General features: G+C 35.8%; 1 pseudogene; it reads right to left on the bottom strand.

The window, feature by feature from the left end:
* Positions 1-574: 574 nt before the first annotated feature.
* Positions 575-3,019, bottom strand: LOC120079494 (annotated as a pseudogene).
* Between the last annotated feature and the right edge of the window lie 11,646 nt (positions 3,020-14,665).

Raw genomic sequence — 14,665 nt, 5'->3', positions numbered from 1 at the left:
CTCTCCCACGTGCTGTCTTTGGGATACCTTTGCTTGAAATAAGTAAGTTTAAGTGAAAGTAATTTGATTATAAGCACTTCAAGAAAGCTATTTATGAAGACAATCCATTTTGATGCTTTTCAAAGTGTTCAAGCGTTTCCTTTTCACACCTGTCAAAAGCACTCTTACAAAGTGTGCTTTCTCGTAAGCAACTCAAATGCTTTTGACAGCATTTGACTTTTCTTCTATAAATACTTTTAGTACGCCGAATGCACTCTAAATCTTAAAACACCAAAGTTTTTTTTTCTTCTTTACCCCAACTTTTGTGCAATGGAGTGTGAGAGGCGTACGAGCATATTGAAAAGGGTTTCTAAACTTTTGGGAGGGAAAATACAATAAATTGTCCAGTGATTTCTTTGAGGCAACTGTCTAGTAGTTTTCTTTGTTATTTTCTTTTTCTTGAAATCTTAATCTGAATACCCTCGGTGGATTCTGGGCTAGTAACCTCAAGAGCCCAACAAAATGAGCATTGAACCTTGACAGAAGGATATTGCACGTATTTATATTGCACATATTTATAATGCAGATTTGCATATAAAGAACTGAGCAATTAATAATAGATAACGAAAATTCCAAAATTCCAAAATAAACAAAAGCATAATGAATGGAGAATCAATCATGACCAATATATGAATATTATAAAAGGTGTGTGGCTATATTTTCATGCTCAAATGACAAGCTCAAAGCTTCTTTGATCAGATTGGTAATCCAATATGAAGCATTTGCTCTAGAAGAACTAACAATTAATTCTAAAAACTAACCGTCCTTATCATGCATTACTAGGAGCTTGACAAGCTTTGTCGACTGACAATGGTGGGTCTGAAAATGAGCCATTCAAGATTGTTTAGCAATCCAGTTGCAGCCTCAGAGTAGTGTATGCCGTCCCAACTAATATGCCTTGATGGATCTTTGCAAGGAATTCCAATAAACTGTTCCATTCACAACTTCCCTTTTCCCACAGTCAATGTGATAGCCATAGTAACTCCCACAACAAAACCTCACTGGATTCTTAAAAAAACCTGCCACCAAATTTAATACTAAAGTTAGTCACTCGTCTACTTCCTGATCAATATTTCAAATCATTAACAAGAAAAAAGAAAGAACCTTGAGTTTTTGCTTCAGTAATGAGCAGATATTTGGCTGAATACATGTCTACGTGGATAATTCTAGCTAGAGTAAGCTTTTTCCCCAACTTTAGCAGCTGACTCTTCAGCTGCCGATTGAATTCTAGAGAGACTTCATTTTGGCTCTTCACACATCCGTTGCTATCTCGATTACTGGTCTTTTGTTATACAATATAGAATAAGGCAGACATCCAATTGGACCTGTGTTATGCACCAGAAATATCTTGCCCCTTCTTGTACAATTGCTGAAACATACACCACGAAGGACATCACATCAGAGTTTTTATTTAAACATGTTAAGTGTATGCAATGTTGAGTGAGTGGTTTAGATTTCCTACTTGCCACAGCTTCAGAGAATGTGTTCAGTATATCTGGAATGGAGGCTCTAACTTGTTCTTCTGATGAGTGTCGATAACCATAAGGCAAGATCGTTCTGTCCAATATCAAATGTATATAGTGCCTTTGAAAACTCCTGGGGCCTTGCAATACGTTTGATTGGTATTGATGTCCTGTCTGTCACCGAGTATCTAACATTATAGTAGTTATTATTGACACAATATCAGAAAATTCATACATCAAGGAGATGAAGCTCAGCTCTGTCCTGAGATGTGTAATGTAATGAGTAAAGAATCAGAAACTGACTGTTAGAGCAGAGTCGATCATATAGAGCTGTGGTGCGGGATTTGAATTGGATGAACTGTGCTACTTGAATGCCAAGATGAAAAGGGCTATAACCACCAGGACGAATCGACGAACCTCCTGTTGCAAAATTAGCTCCATGCCTAAAGCTTGTTCCTAATGAGTCCAGATAAGCACTCAGGTAATGCAATTTCAGCTTCTCAGCTGTAGGAAAACTACACATCAGTGAGAAGAGGTGAAAAAGACAAACTCACAGCCCAAAAATGCTTCCAAATGCAGAAAATCCCGATTGTTGCTTCATAGTAATTCATTCAAAAGACTGCTTGAGTCTGTTAGATAGACTAATTGTAAGCCATTTTCAAGATCCCAACCCCTTTTGAGTTCATAAACCTAAACAGCAGAAGTCTCTTTATCTTCCTGACAAAATAATGTTGCATTGCACTCTGTAACTAAACCAGCATAGTTTTACTTATGGATTATACCCAAAAGGTCTATATTCACTCCATTGTTAGATGATATAATCTTAAATTTGTCTTCACTCATCAGCTTAAGCGCAGTTAAAATTGATTTTTACTTCTAAAGTCTTCTACATATTTCAAACCTACAAGTAAGCAGAGTTTTAGATGATATAATATTAAATTTGTCTTTGTTCATCAGCTCGATGTTTAAGCCCATGATCCCAATAATCTAAACCAAGATTAAACCATCACTAATCCTAAGAGGTCAAAGTTTCCTAAGAAAGGATACAGATAGCAATTTATGCACAATCCTCAGAAACAAAGAAATGTGAGAAAAATAGGAAAGTTACCTATAAAGTCTATAATAAGACGGCCATCACAAGCCCTCCCAGAAGGATGTCCAAAGAAGGTTTCGCCATTGGGTGGTTGAATCGCATTGAGTGCCGCCGATATTCCTCCTGTGTCTGAATTTGAGTCGCCGAAGTTATACACAGCCGGAAACCCACAACTCCCCGCGGCGGCGCCAAACGACGCCACCGTCCGTCCCACTAAACCCAGAATCAGAAGCACCAAAAGACGGTGGAGCTTCAATGGGTTCATGATTTTCACTGCTTAGTTGTTCAATCATTCAGGAGAGCTAAGTAATTAGGAGGGAATCGTAGCCATCTTGACTAATGGCGTTGTCGTTGATGCCATTGGCTTTGTTAAAATTCTGAGATATATTTGCATTTTGTTTTTCATAATGTCTCTAAGATTAGTGTGAACTTCATACATGTAAAAAAAATACCTTCGTCGTCCTTGAGGTTTTAAGGAAAAATCGGTGGTTAATATTTCAAATTAATTATTTTATTCCCTCAATTTTTTAGAATGAATTTAAAAGTTTCCTCAACTAATAAATATATTAAATTTAAATATAAAATTAATGAAAAATATGATGTCGTGAGATGACTTAAATTTTTTTTTTAATATTTCCTGATAAAATTTGCTCACTCCTCTCTCTTCTTTCTCTCACAATAAAATGAATTGAATGTAGCATATATAAATTAAAGATTTTGAAGACAAAAAATAGTTTTTTTGTTGTGAGAAAAAATAGAGACGAAAACAGAGTAAAAATCAAATACAAAAGTTAAAGAAAAGCTTCAAATCGTAGCTTTCATGGCTTCTAAAAACCAAATCAATATAAAAGAATGCAATTTTACTGAAGAAAAATACAAAATTCTCAAATGGTTCCTTTTTTCTTCTCTTCTTTGTTCTTTGTGGAGTTTTGTCTCTGTGATTTTAGATGTTGGAAAAAGAGAGAGTTGCTGGTAATGGTGATATGAACTTTTCTGGTGAGGACAAAATTTGTTGAGATATTCGAGTGAAGGAGATGACCAGTCGATATAGATAGGGAGATGAAGAATTTGAAGAGTTTTCTTTCTTTTCTTTTTGAAATTTTCTCTCTAGAGAGGGATTTGGAATCTCTCTTTCAACTTGTTTGTTCCTAATCCATATGAGAGAGAGTGAGAGGTGAGCCAATTTCATCTCATGTTCTCCAATTGAAAAAATAACAAACAAAGAAGCATGTAAATGGAGAAGAGAGGACAAGAGAGAGGAGAGAATAGAGAAAAAGAAGAGAGAGAAGTGAAAAAAAAAAAAAAAAAAAAAAAAAAAAAAAATCTAACTCATCTTGCCACAACATATTTTAAACTAATTTTATATTTAAATTTAATATATTTATTAGTTGATGGACTTTTAAACTTATTCTTAAAAAATTTTAGGGACTAAAATAACTAATTTGAAACATCGGAAACCAAATGCATCTATTTTTAAAAGTTCGAGGACCAAATGCATCTATTCCTAAAAACTCAGGGAACAAAAATGTATTTTTCCCATAAACTAAACAAGAATGCAGAAGTGAGCATACCCCACTCCTCTCTCCCCCTTTCTTAGCCAACACCATTAACCCTATTCATTTTTTACCTTGAATGAGTCAAAGCCACAAATCTGATAAATAGAAGGAAAGGAGATCAGAAAGATACGTGAACAACTTGACTCTCGTATAGGTCGAATCTTTCTGTGAACAGTAAGTAGCGAATCTCCCCTTATTTATTTTGGGAAAGTTAGTGGCCGCATGTGAATTCTTTCAAGGCAAGAGGCCTGATCGAAATTCTTATTTACTATGATCCGGTCGAGGTGGTTTTCGTTTACCAGCGCGTAGGTGGTCTAAGTTCCTATGACCGAGTCTTTCTAGCCCCTATGAACATATTTTCTTAATGTATTAAAGAGGGCCTCTCTAATCGGTGAAAAGTGGTAGGTGTCCACAAACGGCCATCCCTGGCTCGGCTCCGATAATGCAATTCCGGGAGGATTCGGTAGTTGGGCACTGGATCCCTTCGGACCTGGAGAACGTGGGACGGGGACACTGGATCGGGGTTTGGTGAACCAACTGGCTGCTCCTCTAGTTTCAGTATCGGGCCCTTTTTTCGTTGCCTAGGTTACACCTTCGAAATACCCCTGAAGGGAATTTGTCTCTACTTCCCTCAATCTTCACTTTACGCCATGCCAACTCCCCTTTCGTCATAAGGTGTGGAATTAGACCAAGAGGAATCTCCATAGGAACTAGTCCCTCTGATTTTGCACGTAAGAGATCAAGACACTGCCCTAGGGCTATGGACAAAGATGTAGATCAATCGCCCTATCTCGACAACTACATAGAGGGTCTCTAGTTGTATATGTATACTTGGATTTTGTTCCCCCCGTAAGATCAATATCACAACCAATATTCTAAGAAATGATATTTTTAGATATCGGTAGTTGTCCGGTCGTACCCAAACAGTAAGATTCCAGAGGAAAATGCACCTAAGATCAAATATTTCGAGCCAGCTTCTGTGGAAAATTCGTACTTTCTTTTTTATGCTGCCATCACATAAAAACATAAACTTTGAGGCTCAATAGCTAAATACATGGAAATTGAGTCATGAGTCGAGATCATAAAGAGCATACTGCAAGTAGGAAGTGGAATTAATATAATGAATTCAAAAGTTAGGAGTGGTGCACCAGCGGCTAGGTGTGGTGCACCAGTTGAATAATCTTTTTGTCCCTCCTAAAAAGATTATTCCAGAATAAATAGGCAATAGTTAGGAGTGGTGCACCAGCGGCGAGCAAAATCAAGGTTATTAGATACCTCAGGAAAGCCCGGCCAGAACCACACATGCAAGTTTCCCTGCATGTGGCTCATCCGTGATAACTTCTTCGAATTTGCATGAACTAGCTGACCGATCACTCAGTGATGATGCTCCCTCTAGCATGAGCGAACCTTTTTGGAACTGGTTAGGAATAGGCGCCACGAGACCAGCCCGAATCCAACCAGGTTCTATTTTCGCTAACATGAGTAGGTTAGGCATCCGAGTAGCAACCATCCTTAGGTAAAACCTTATTTCGCTGGGTGTGATTATAGAATTCTTGATGATGCTTTTCACAACACAAGGAAACTCTGCCATTTAATTTACTATCTAAAACTTCGTGAGATCTGATCCTTACTCCCTCACTCACATCAGTACTTGTTAAAGCAGAGACTGCTTATCCGAAGAATGATAGGTATTGTTGCCCATTTCTCATTTGAACCTGAGACCTCTAGATGATTCAATAAAATCTATACTCTTTCCTATTAACTGGGAATAGTCCTTCTATTCATTGCCTTTCCTTCTTCGTCCAGTAAGGTATGAAGCACTAGCTCAACCACACCAGATTCTAGCAAAAAAGCTTTTCTTCCAGGGTAGTGAGAAAAGAGCGGTTAACAGAACACTAACATATTCTGATTCACAAGAACAAGTCATTGGGTTATAGACCATCAAATAGCCCCAGTGATCCCGGACAAGCAGTAGCCGCTGCTGCTTGTCTTCCTTTTACGGGTTGTCTATCGATCTCATAGGGTTCACTCCCTCAAGTGATGTTCTTCGAGTCGTGATGCTGTGATTGTCGTCTTTCGAATGTTGGATTTGTCTGGCATGGGGCTTGATCCTTCACCATCTAAATAATATCATCAAACCAAACTCAAAATCCTCCCCTACTAAATCTTCTGAGTTCTAGCTTTCCTCAACCTATTGATAGAGTTCTTAGCCTACCGATGACCGGCTTTCAAAACAGCACCTTTGGGCAAAGGTTTCTCAATCAACTAACAACCTTGAACAAGAAAGAAAGCACTTTTCTTATAATACGATAATAAATAAGTACTCTAAGTTGCAGGGAAGAAGCTAGATCAAGAGTCAGGGAATTCCTGATTGAGCAACCTTTCCATTCCTTTTTCCTTGTCACCATAATGATTCAATTCCTAGTAGTATCAATGATACAAGTCGGCTCATAGATCAAGAAAGAATTCAGCTGCTTACAGAGACCTGAAGTGTTGCGAAAGACTGGGATGAGAAACAAAATGGAATGTACCGGATTTTGAGCACGTACAACCATCAAACCAGAGACCAAAGCTGGGCTCGACAAAACGGAAAGTATCATGGTACGTCGTCCTTNCCTGAAATGGAACTTTCATGCTGGAGCAAGAACTAGCATGAAAGTCGATCTATTACGACCAGCGTGGTTGTTTGTATTTCATTTTCTTCTTAGAAAGCACTTGCTGAGTTACTTACGGAATCTCAAATATCTCTCGATGCCGAGAATTTGTATGTTTCCAGGTTGATCAGAGGTTCGGCTTGCTTCTCCCCCACCTTTTAGCATTCTGGGCCCCCGACAAAAGAAGAGAAATTAGGCCATGTTTCCCGAGAAAGGTCGTCTTCTACTTCTAATCGATATAATGTCGGGGTTGACCTGCGGGTTTCCCAAGCCTCTGAGCTCATCAATGAAAATATTCCATTGAGAACAACACGATGTTCCGAAGTCGCGTCTAAGCACACGGAAATGCCACAAACGGTCATCGATATCGTGCTCCTAGTCGTTATGGAGAGCCAACTGGAGAGCACGCTTGACATCCTCCGGATCTTCGAGCCTGAGCCCACGCTCATGCAAGATCCTGTGGGCTCAACGTACCATGATCGCCTCCTCATTCTCGCAGGCGTTCATCCTTTTCTTGTGCCCTAGCCTCCCTTTCAGCATCCAATGGATTCCCACCTTCACCATTTGGTTGATCCAGGTGATTCCATTGTTGAGCTACTGGGGCAGCAGCGGGTTGAGGGGCGGGTATGGCATTGGAAGGTCCAGCTTGTTTCAGTTGATTGACCGACGAGGTACTTCTACTACGTCTGGAACTGGTCGATTCTTCTTTTGTATCAGAAAAATCTTCTATATAAGTAAACCACTCAAAAGAGGTGTCGCCTTGGTTACCATGACCAGCCATCCATCTTGACAATCCCAAAAAAAAGAGAAGGTCCCCAGAAAGAAAGTCAAGAAATATGCGGTCCCAAAAGAAGATAAGACAGGGCGTAGTAGTAGAAAGATCAAAAAATATCGCAATAGAAAACACATTGGTCTCATCCTCGAGCCATATTTACGAGAGAGAGCACGAAATATAGAAATTGAGAAAACCAAGAGGACCGGATTTGTCATCAAATTGAGATTATTTCGTTTCCTTATCAGAGCGGGGCCCTTTCACTTTAGGGAGCGGGGCTTCTAATTTAATTGGCTTATTTGAAAAAAAACCTTGTTCTTTGGAAAATCGAGATCGTGTCTAGTACTGCACGGTTCCACTCTGCAAGAACTCCGAATCATTCTCTTGAAGCTCACCATCTTCATCATAAATGATCTGCTTGCCCTGAAATGACCTAGTCCAATAGGAAAATCCCAATTCATTGGGCCTTTCGATACAATCATATAAAAAGCCCAAGGGCGCCATATTCTAGAAGCCCAAACTATGTGATTGAATAAATCCACCTTGAGATGTTGCGGGTCGAGGACTCCTTCTCCTTCCCCTTCTTCAAACTCCGATTCGTATTGTTCATAGAGAAATCTCTGATCAACTCTCGAACAAGATCCATTTTGCATAATATCTTAGAGATTCCTTGGTTCAGGCCGAAGAAGCAATGTCACTCGATCATATTATCAAATCGACTGCAATCTTTTTCTGTCTGTGAGGATCTCACCAGAGCGCCTTCTACGGCCGAATAGGCCATGAACTAGATCAGAATCATTCTCAACGAGTCCATAAGAAGTGATCCCATTTTTTTCATCGTCTGGGTAGAGACCAAAGGTCTTGAACGACCGATCCGGCAGAACAACTCAAAAGATAAAGAAGTCTCGTTAATTTCTCCATACTCGTTCCAAGTTCGAAGTACCATTTGTACAAATCAGAACCCCCTTCGTTACATGATTTCTTCTTCATATATCTCGATAATTGATCTATGGAGCAATTACTTAGAAGTACATTTTGTGCAACAGCCCTTCCTAACTGATAGAAAAGGATCCCATGATCCTGAACCGATCTTACCTGGGATCGCAAATCCCAAGTTTGTCTATGAAGAGCAGATCGAATGAGATTATAAAGATAAATTTTTAGTATGAACAAGAGATTTTGGAAGAATCGAGTAATTTTGTCTTTTCATACTAATCTAGATAAAGTAAGAGACAAAACTTTAACAATAGTTGAAATATTTTTTTCATAAAAAAACAATTTGATTATTCGATTTATGATTTATCATTCATCGATATTGATAAGATCCTTCCATTTTCTCCTTGTTAGGGGAATTATAAATAACAAAAAACCTAATAGATGTTTTCACTTATCTACTCTCTAGGATACAAAAATCTAATTAAAATGTTGTATAACTCAAGTCGTTCTATATTAAAAGGTTGAATTCAAAACTCCATGATTGGAAAAACTCTTCTTTTAACTAATTGCTGACAAAAATGAGAAAGTGGGAAGATAGAAGATGTTAATCTTCTTCTGTTTTGAGCGAATGGTAGGAGAGTTATTTATAATAATATTTTAGATCTAAATTTAACATGTAATAAATAAGAATTTTGTATAGCATTCTCTAATTAAACAACTAAATACAGTTTTCCACTAAATATGGTTTTCCTTCTTATGAAATAAAAATCTCTCTATTTCTCTAAAATAAAGTTTCAATTTAATGAAAACTAATCAAATATTTTTTTAAAAAAAATGTTTAATTCCTATTTCAGTCTGTGAACTTTGAATTTTGTTCTATTTTGGTCCTTAACTTTAAAAAACGATCATTTTAGTTTCTAAATTTTTAAAATGTATTTATTTTGGTCCCTACCATTAAGAATTTGTTAACTCTTTGATGAAATTGCATCTAGCATAAGTTGAGAAAATGAAGGTGAATAAAATGCCAACAACCAATGCACCAAAATAATGAACAACCAAAATCTTAAACGTAAAATGACTTTTGAGTTTAAAGAAAATCGGTTTACCACCTAATTCAAAATTGAAATCTTAAATTTTTTTAGTGTGACTAACTTATTTAGCAGTTTATCATCTAAAATACAAATCATTTCATCATTTTGTTTAAGAGTTGATAGAATTTTAATAGTAGGAACCAAAGTAAACATTCTTTAAAAGTTAAAGGACTAGAATAGATGTTCTTAAAAGTTTATGAACCAAAATAGAACAAGCTTCAAAGTTTAGATACTAAAGTAGGATTTAAATATTAAAAAAAATAACAAACACCTTTTTTATCACTCCTAGCTAAACATCTTCACAAGCTGCGAGTTCATGAGCAAGTGAACGAATGAGCCATGTTCATAAAAGGAGTGAGACTATTTGTTTTATTTCGTTCCCCTTATATGATATTTCATTAGTACTACAATTACATCCTCAAGTTAAGAAAATAATTAAATATTAAAATGTAAAATAATTTTAGAAAAATAATCTCTCATCTCTCCATGCTACCCCACCCTTTCTTTTTTTCCTTCCTTAGCTGTAGTGTCGGCCTTGGGTCCCTCATCTCCATCAGTAAAATGGTGATGACCATCGTTATGAGTCCATAATTAAAAAAAAGAAAATATATCCATCTTAATATATTTGTAAATGGTAGGGGTGTAAGAAACCAAACCGAACCGGTCGGTTCAGGTCGGGTCGAGTTCTATTTGAAATTTAGACTGAACCGACTCGAACCGTTAAGGTTTAGTTCGGTTCTCTAGTTCACCCATCCCACTTAAGTAAGGTTACTAAAGTTCGATTTCAATGTCCCATCTTCATCTCCTCTGTCGCTCCCAACCTCCTATGTTCATCTTTTCTAATGTTCCGCTCCCATCTTTATCTCCTCTGTCGCTCCCATCTTCAATTCAAACCTAAAACTCACCCTCTTTTACATATCAAGTTCATCTTTTCCATCAGCGTCGATAAGGTTTGTCGTCTTTTCGTCCTCATCAAGTTCTCTTTGTCCACTGCTCCTCTCTCTCCCTATCCGTTCATCAGCGTCGCTTAGCTTTGTCATCAGCGTCGATAAGGTTTATTTGATCTGAAATTTATTATAGGTTTTGTTTCTTTTTGTGATTTGAAATTTCTTCTAGGTTTATCTAGGTTTTCTAGGCTTTCTGGGCTTTTTTTATTCCCAATAGAAAAAGAAGGCAACCGATTTTCTTCTGGATTTTTCAGGGTTTTTTATTCCCTCTTCTGTAAGTTTTTTCCTTTATTTTGTTCTTATGTTTTCATATTTGATTTGAGTTTTAGTGGAAATTTTTGGATTCACTCAAGCTTCTATTTACGGGATCTAGGATTCAGTGAACTAATTATATTTGTTTTTAACTTTTTAGAGCTTAGATAGATTACTCTGTCTGTGGTGGTAGATTGGATGGTAGGTTTCTACTTGAAAATGAAAGATAGATTAGATGGTAGTTGTAGTAGAAGTGGTGTTAGTGTTGAGGTTAATGTCCTAAATCTCGTAGGGCCCTATAGTTTGTAAACATTGTATGAACAACTCTTATGTGATTAATAATATATGATATTTTATTCACTTTGTCTATAAAATATATGATATTTTAGTTACATTAACCACAAACCAATAAACTAACATTCAAGATTATCATTGTAACTTAAACATGTATGTGGAGACATACAGGTAGATCATATTTAAGTGATAACCTAAATGGTCTGTAGTAGATGGATAAGGTTGGGTACGTTATCCTGGTGACACTACGAGTATGGCCTACTTTGTAGGTGTTACAATTGTTGTAAAGTGCTATATATGATTTGATCTGATCATTCATCTATTAGACACGCGAGCGGGGATATTCTATACAAATGAGTTTGTATAAGACCGAACCACGAAATGGTTAGTCTCATTACATAACACTGTTCATAATAGAGATTTACATTTCACCAGGATGACCATAGGTAACATAACCTGAATCCTAAGTGAGTTGTGAACTCTTGCCTATGAGGGCGATCCTTTAATTTGTATAGGTGAGAGTGGTCAGATCGCCGACTCAGCAAACCTACCATTTTGGAGATTTGTTTGATTGGGGAACTGGGAACATAACTACACAAAATGGAATTCACTCCTTCCTCAAAGCAGGGGTAAGTAGATAAATTGCTCTTTTAAGGATTGATTCCGGGTCTTGAACAATGTGGCGCCACACCATCTCCTGGCCTGAGAGGGGTTTAGTCATAGTAGGACTATGATCTATTGTTCATTAGAATAATCAGTGGTACTTAAGGAGTTAGATTAACAACATAGGCAAAACGATAATTTGGCCTAGTTGTACTTACGAGCAATTTATGAAGGGTCATCGTATTGTTGATTGGTTATGTCCAATGGACACAGAAATATATCTGTAGTGCGAAGAGTGCAACTATTGGTCTTTAGTGAAGTACTCGACAGTTAACGAATGGTGAATAATGTACTGGTGAAGACAAAGTGAATTAATAAAGAGTTTAATTAATTATTCATGTACCGTTGAAGCTTCAAGCTATAGGTCTATAAGGTCCCCTTGGTAGCTCAAACGGATTTAGTTGAGAATCAGTTTTTGGATTAATTTGAATTGTTAAAATTAATAAAAGGGATTTAATTATATTAAATTGATTCAATTATATATGATACAATTATCATAATATATTTGATACATTATAGTTTAATGGGAGGAAATAAATATTTGAATGAGATTCAAATATATTTTCTATGATTGTAATTCATAGTTGTTAAATTTAATATAAATATGATTGATATTAAATGTCATAAAATAGAGAAAAGAAACTATAGTTTATATTGTATGTGATACAATATTAAAACTATATGTTTATATTTGATATAACATATAATTTAATATAAATATAATATGATAAGTTAGTTATCATATTTATTTATATTATTTTATTATTATTTGAATAATAACTTTTTCATCTTTTCTCTCCAACCACCTTAATGGGTGGTTATTGATTTTGTGGCAAGAGAAATAAAAGAAAAGAGGTTTTCTCTTCTTCCTCTATGACCGACGATTTTCAATTTGCTAAACGATTGAGAAAACTTTTGTATTCTTGATTTCTTGAGAGCTTTCTCAATCTTCTTCTTCCTTCACCCAAACTATCCCTCATAACCAAAATAGTTAGAGCCCACCACTCCTTGGTTCTTACCCCGAAAATACCAAGGACTCTTTGTAGTTGTGTCCGGTCTGTTTGGTTCAAGAAGTTCTTGAAGAAGGTTTTCAAGAAGTTCTTGAAGTTGTTTCTGTTCGAGGTTCGTGACTGTTCAAGGGAGGTTTTGTGAAGAAAGGTTCTTCAAAGATAATATCTCTTAAACCCTTTACTTGTAAAAGCATGTTGTAGTTTAATATAAATGCATATCTGTTGTATGTTTACTGGGAATTATGTTTTCAATAATTAATGGAATTTGGACGATCCGCTTCCACTCAAGAATCTCTTCAATGAGTTTCTTCAGTTGGGAATGTCCTAAAACTCACAGTTCGTAGTATATGAAACATATTCTATTTTTCGATAAAAGTATTATTGAAATTGCATTCTGTTATAAAATCAATTAAACGAACTCATGGCTATAGTATGAATAATTTAACTTTATATAGAGACATAAAAGAGGATCACGTTATAGTACATAGCCTAAAAAGGTCTATAAGATATGAATGAGATTTGGTACTTCATCCTGGGGACATTATAGATGCAACCCACTTTGTATACTGATACAAATGATGTGATCCTGAAATCGTTCATATGGAGACATGCAAGTGGAGGCATCCTATGCAAAATACGTTTGCATAAGACCAGATCATGAAATAGTCACTTTTCTTTATAACGACCGTTTACTGTTAAAACTAACTATTTCAATTTGATGACCTAGGGTAACTTGATCTTAATCTTGAGCTAACTATGAATTTCTATTTATTTGGGATTATCCTTTAATCTGCATAGGTGAGAGTAGTTCAACAGCACTACTCAATAAGCCTCCCATTTTTGGAGTAAAACCAGATAGATAATTGGGGACATAGTTCTGTAATATGGAATTCACCCCTACCCATTTTAGGGTTAGTAGATAGGTTGTTCTCTTAAGTACTGATTCTTGGTCTTGAACAAAGGGGTTTCATCCTTTTGTGATAGAGAGATATGGTTTATTAGTTGGACTATAAACCAATCGCTCAATAGAGGATCAGTTGAGACTTAAGGAGCAAGATGTATTTACAAGGATAAAATGGTATTTGTCTTTTTTTACCTAACTGTAAATACGAACTACTTGTGAAGGATCGACTTATTGATTATGGTTAAATCAAGTGGACAGAAATATATCTACAGTGAGGAGAGTGCAACTACTGAGTTATAGTAGTATGTCTCGGTAGTTAACGATTATTGATTAATGTGGTTTAAAGAGTTTAACCAATTAATATCAAATCATTGGAGCTTATGATCGGTAAGTCCATAAGGTCCCTCTATTAGCTTGTGAAAGATTAAACATTGAATCAGAAGATTAAGTGAATTTGAAATGTTCAAATTTCTATTTAGGATTTAAATTTGAAACGTTCAATTTCAATTTAGTGTTTGGATAATTATATTCGATATAATTAATGTTTAATTTTGTTGAAATTAAACGTAATTGTAGTTCAAATATTTAAATATTGATTTACATATTGATTACATGAATAGGATTCATGTTTAATTTAGGTATTTTATTAATTTAATATTTGACATCAAATTATTATTTAATTAAATTTGTTTAATTAATTATTTAAAATTAAATCAATTTCCAATTTTTTAAATTCAATGTTCAGAAATTGAAATTTCGTTTGATTTAATTTATAACTAAATCTAATTACAAATTGGAAAATAATTTGGTTAATGGATTTATCCCAAGAATGGGAATTTTTAGTAGATTAATCCACATTTTAACATCTTGCCCACTATCTAAATGCTTGAACTGTCAATTAGCTAGATTAGTAAGTGCTTGCATGAATTAACTTGATAAATACTCCAGTTTTAAGAGGATTGAGGATGATGCAATCTATTTTTCTACAGAA

Source organism: Benincasa hispida, chromosome 6 (genome assembly GCF_009727055.1).
Source record: "Benincasa hispida cultivar B227 chromosome 6, ASM972705v1, whole genome shotgun sequence".
Classification (NCBI taxonomy): Eukaryota; Viridiplantae; Streptophyta; class Magnoliopsida; order Cucurbitales; family Cucurbitaceae; genus Benincasa; species Benincasa hispida.
The sequence above is the reverse complement of the archived record's forward strand: the minus strand, read 5'-3'. Positions and strand labels throughout refer to the sequence as shown.